Source organism: Ctenopharyngodon idella, chromosome 10 (genome assembly GCF_019924925.1).
Source record: "Ctenopharyngodon idella isolate HZGC_01 chromosome 10, HZGC01, whole genome shotgun sequence".
In the NCBI taxonomy this organism is placed as follows: Eukaryota; Metazoa; Chordata; class Actinopteri; order Cypriniformes; family Xenocyprididae; genus Ctenopharyngodon; species Ctenopharyngodon idella.
The window spans coordinates 16,875,431-16,881,530 of NC_067229.1; positions in this window are offsets into that span (position 1 = coordinate 16,875,431).

Here is a 6,100-nt window from a genome sequence, read left to right on the forward strand (position 1 = left end):
GCCTCCATTCAACTCACTTTGCATTCCTTTCACTGTTTTCTGAGAGCCTGCTTTTGTTTTAGTGATGACTGGTTGACATCAGGGTGAGAATTTAACAACCGCCACCGTAACAACTAGGTGGTTGCCAGGGTGTTATGCAGTTGCTAACATGTCCTAAGTGTTTTTAGCACACATTGTACTGTGGTTGTTGTTAGAGTACAGTGCCACAGTGTTGTTATGTGGTTGCTAAGGCATTATAAGTAGTTTATATGCTGAATGAAGGGATGTAAATTATAACATGAACAATGTAATAGAGTGTTCTGGCAGGTTTCCAGGGTGTTGCTAAGTTGTTCGGAGTGGTTTTTATCATAGCTATGCAGGTGCCAGGATGTTACAGTTGGTTGTCAGGGTGTTGCTAAGTTGTACTGAGTGTTTTTTTTAACCACAATGCTATGCATATTCTAAGATGTACTGGTTGGTTGCCATTGTGTCATTATGTGGTTACTGAGGTATTCTAAGTAGTTTAAATGTTGAATCAATGGCTGTAAATTATAATATTTAAAATGTAATGATTCATCACATTGCTATGCAGTTGTTTATGTTCTGCTTAGTTGCCAGGGGGTTGCTAAGAGTGTTTTTTAGTACATTGCTATGCAGTTGCAAGGTAGTTGTTTTTTTAGCATGACGCTATGCAGTTCTGAGCGGTTGCCAAGGTGTTATGTGGTTGATAAGGTGTTCTGGGTGTTTTTTTTGCCTATTGTTTGGTTGCCATGGTGTCATTATGTGGTATATCTACAGTATTTTTAGCATGTTACTATGCCGTTGTTAAGGTGTTCTGGATAGTTTCCAGGGTGTTGCTACAGTTGGATAGTTGCTAGGGAGTTGTTCTGAGTGTTTTTTTAGCATGTTACTATGCATTTGCAAGGGGTGGTTGCCAGGGTGTCATTATACGGTTGCTAAGGTATTCTATATGAGGAATTGTATTCTTGCTAGGGTGTTGCAGGTGGTTTAAGGTGTCCCTTCTTTAATGTCCTTATTATTATTTCACCTGTTTGATCATCTGATCATTTTGAAAAGTAACAGCATTAGCCAGCATTAGTCAGTTAACGTTAGCATCAGTCTCGGATTGGCTTTTAGACATGAAAGGCTGCATTCATTAAAATATATGTAACTGTTGTTTTGTCTGTGATTCTCGTTAATGGGTTTGTTGTTTTTGATGTTGTTGTGCTTGTAGCTAAATTTGAGGTCGGACTCTCCTTGTAGCTTCTAGCTATGCTCAGTGCTAAAGTTAGTGTGCATGCAGTATTCATGAATGCTCACTTTCCATCATGGTGATGGACTACAGCTCTTTATATAGCTGCAGAACGACTGATGAGGGTCGTCTGGTGCTCCAAGACCTCCGTACTGTGAGTGTGTTCATGTGATTCATCATGTAAATGGGTCCATTTGCCACGGAAAGACACAATTAGCCATGAGACTAATGACTTAATGATCTCTCCAGCTAGTGTTATCATGGTGTCAGGCATCAGGCTCTGTACAAAAACCCTATATATGTAAAATGCACTTCAATGGTAGGGTTTTTGGGTGGTTGCCAGTGTGTTGCTATGTGGTTGCTAGGGTATTCTATGTGTTTTTTGCAGAGTTGCTGTGTGGTTGCTAGGGTGTACAAGGCGGTTGCCAGAGTATTGTTATGCAGTTGGGAATGGGTTTCGAATGGTTCTTAGCTCTTGGTGGTTGCTAAGGTATTCTAAGTGTTTTTTAGAACATTGCTCTGTGGTTACTACAGTGTTGGTGGTTGCCAGGGTATTGATATGTGAATGTTGTTGTTTTTTTTAGCACATTGCTATGCAGTTGCTAAGGTGTTGATATGTGGTTGCTAAAGTATGCTAAGTGGTTTTTAGCACTCTGCTATTCAGTTGCTAGGGTGTTCTGGGTGGTTTCCAAGGTTTGTTATGTGGTTGATAAAGAGTTCTAAGCATTTTTAGCATGTTGCTATGCAGTTGCAAGGGTCTACTGAGTGGTTTTTAGCACGTTGCTCTCTGTTTTCTGGAGTGTTATGGGTGGTTGCCAGGGTTTTGTTATGTTTTTTTTATACATTCTGAGTGTTTTTTTAGCAAGTTGCAAAGCAGTTGCTAAGGTGTTGTGGGGGATTGACAGGGTGTTAAGATGGCTGTTAAAAAGTGATTTTTAGCCCATTGCTATGCAGTTTCTATATTGTGATGGGTGGTTGCCAAAGTGTTGCTATGTTTGTAGTTACAGTTAATATGTTCTGACTGGTTTTGAACACATTACTACGTGGTTTCTAGGTTTTTCTGGGTGGTTTCAGGGTGTTATGTGGTTGCCAGGGTCTTCTAAGCGGTTTTTAGCCCATTGCTATCCAGTATCAGTGTTGTGATGAGTGATCACCCAGGTGTTACAATGCAGTTGCAAAGATGTTCTGAGTGCTGGTTGCCAGGGTGTTATGTGGTTGCTAAAGTATTCTAAGTGGTTTTTAGCATGTTGATCTGCAGTTTCTAGGTTATTCTGTTTGGTTGCTAAGTTGTTGCTACAGTGTTTCACTGTAAAGGGCTTTTCACACTGTGCTTAACCCCAGGTTATCGTCGTTCTAAACTGGTAAAGGAACGTTTTACCCTTTAAAAGCGGGATTTGCACCGCTTTATACGTAACGAATAATTGACGATGGGCTGTTGAATTATTAGGAAATAATTCATACCCGAGGTGGTAATGCGGCCATGAAATGGAGTGTGCATTATTTTCTAATAATTCAATGGACCAGAGTCAATTATTCTGCTTATACTACGGTTACCACACCTCAAAACATTGTTCAGATGTTGTATTTCAAGACATTTGTCAGGTTTTTGTCATTGAAACTCTCTTGACTAATTTCTTACATATCTCATCCCACACCTCCATTGCTAATTCCAAAATGTAATTTTAGAGCTAGTAACGCTTGAGCCATTGATAGCAGAATAATGCAGTTATTAATGCAATTACAGAGAGAGAGAGAGAGAAAGAGAGAGAGAGAGATTAAGCGTGTGAATTACCCAAGTCTGTGCGTCTCTCAACAGTGTTTGGCAGCAGCGTCTAATAGCGAAACTGTAAGTTTATCTGCTTCAAGAACAGTGCCGTTATTACCTCGCTAGTGAGAAATATCATGTAGCTTTTAAGTTGCTAAACTATTTTTCTGATAAAATCAGAGCAGCGCTGACAACATGTTTCTGTGTGAGTGTTCTTATCCTATTGTTTATTATAGTATATCCGGGCTTATTAAGCTCAGCTCCTTTTTTTGCGGTGTTAACCCCACATTGTGGTGCCAAACGTGTAAAATGATTCGGTGATAGAATGTTATGACTAGACACTTAGCAACTGATAACCAATCATGTGCCTCATATTCATGTGGCGTTTGATAGGAAAAATGTCAAACAGCGACGGAAAACACATTCTTGGAATGAAGAAGAGATCTTTTCATTTTTACCTTTTAATCTGAAAAGTCCATTCAAGATAAATTTGTGTACTACAATGTGTAATATGAGGATGACACTGACACGGCAAATATGCAAATAAAAGCAAAACACTAGTGGGTTAGGAATGTACAGTGTGAAATGGTAGCATATAAATACCAAGGATTAATTGTTACCCCGCTACATTTTGAGCAATGTAAAACGAGAAACAAGATGACTCAGATGATTCCGTTTAGAATTGTTTTAGAATGACCCAAGGTTACCCATTTCAAGTGTGGAAAACCCTTTAGTGTTTTTTTTTAGCATGATGGAATGCAAGTGCAAGTAGTGTTTTTTTTGTTTGTTTGTTTTTGTTTTTTATCACATGCTTAGTTGCTAAGGTGTTCTGGCCACAAATTTGATGTAGCAGTCATATCCACAGTGCAAACGGTACAGGACAAGCTGTGCTGAAGCTTTGATACTTAACGTTAGGGGTTTGTTCAAATCACTAACACTAAGTATGAACAGACAGAATTAGTGATACTGACCAGTACACTGATCCTTCTTAAAAAGTTTTTAAAATGGTTATCAATATATAAACAACCCAAAGGTGCCCTGATTTGAATGTCCTTTGCAAAATTTATAAGGAATTACTGTAAGTCACAGAAAGAAAAGGTGAAATTAATGAGGAAAGAACAGATGCTTCACTGGAGGCTTTCTAAGAAAATAACATCATTCACAGTACTCAGAAGAGAGAGATAGAGAGAGATCAGTGGCTTATGCAAGTCCACAGAGATTTGCTCTCCATTAAAATGAGCAGAAACGCATGAGTGTATGTGTGTGTGTGTTTGTGTGGCAAGACAGACTCAGGGTCAACTTGATTAAAACACAGAGAGATCTAGAGGGATTATTATAATAAGGACTGTATGCTAATACTATGTTAATGATATGCAAATTCAAGGTTTCTATTAGAGTATCATTGGATCATATCAGAGATGCTGATATATATATATATATATATATATATATATATATATAGATGTTTATCATCATACAACTGCTACATGTGTCTGCTTTTGTTCTGTAGTTTACAAGTGTGTGTGTGTGTGTCCGCACACTGAGACAATGCTGGAATGTGAGGAACGCAGCTTGCACTTCCTGTGTTTTCATCTTGTCGCTAGGTACCATTTCCTGTCCAAGAAACGGAAAACACGGGACCCAGTCACAAAATATCCACATAGACACACGCATGCACTCACAAACATGCCACAAAACAAGTTTTATGGCACGTTGCGGCACTGTGACCCTCGCTGTCACAAATGGGGTCACCCATAAATTTGTTTTTCATGTTGTCGGGTAACATTCAAGCTCTCCCATCGGATCTGAGTTCCCCAAATGTCTGAGTACACATCCTTCATGCTCACTCATGAAAAATGCCTTTGTCTTGTGCTGGAGGGGATGGAGAAAAGGGAAGCAGATATTTTCATGAGCACAATGTTCCTGTTTTTCTAAAGTTGGTGTAAATATGTGATGCAGACGGGCCAGGAGAAGTGTGTGTGTGTGTGTGTGTGTGTGTGTGAGCGCACATTAGATAAGGGTGTTGAACAGTAGCACCTGTGTTCTTGCGTAACTCTCCTCCAAGTCCTTTCAGTTCAGCTTTGCTGTTGTTGTTTCCACTGTCTTGTTGTTTCTTACACAACGCTGATGCCATTTCTGTGTGATCATGTCTTCAAGTCTGGGCTCCAAATCAAATCTTCAGAAATGTTTAGTCTTTGGTCATAAATTCTTGGTTGCTTAACTATTATGAATTTTCAAAGAGCTGTAATCTGTAATCAATCAGTCAAGCAATCTTTTCAAAAGAAAAGATCTTCAAGAGATCCTTTGGGAATACAATTACATTTTTTAATTTTGATTCTACATCTATCTATCTATCTATCTATCTATCTATCTATCTATCTATCTATCTATCTATATCTATCTATCTATCTATCTATCTATCTATCTATCTATCTATCTATCTATCTATCTATCTATCTATCTATCTATCATCTATCTATCTATCTATCTATCTATCTATCTATATCTATCTATCTATCTATCTTTACAGTGTAGTTCATCTATTTTTAGTTTACAGTAAAAATAAACATTTAAAGCATTGCTGGATATAATTGAAGTGGGTATATTTGCAAGGTAATTAATTAGCTAATTCAACATATTGATAAAGTATGTTGCTAATAATGTAATATAAATTTAAAGTAATATAAAAAAATGCTAAAAATATATCCATTTTACAATAGTTTAAATGTAATATATTTTCTTGCTGCTAATAATATAATTACTCACTATATATGGTTAGGTAACTTATATTTAACTAATTAACATTTTTACATTATTTTCTCTCTCTTAATAAACACTTTTACTGTGTAGTTTATCTATTTTTAATTATTTTTCAATAAATTAAAAATTTATTAAAATGACATTAAAAATGACAGCTGTGTTTCCTATAAATTTACTATAAAAATACATGTCGCTAGATGTAGTTTACAACGCATCACAAGATATAAGTGAGTATATTTTACAGGTAAGGTGATTCATTAGCTTATTGCTTAAAAATGTTTTTTTTTTTTTTTTTTTTTAATTGCTAAAAGCATACTTTATTTCACTTTAAATTGTCATGTATT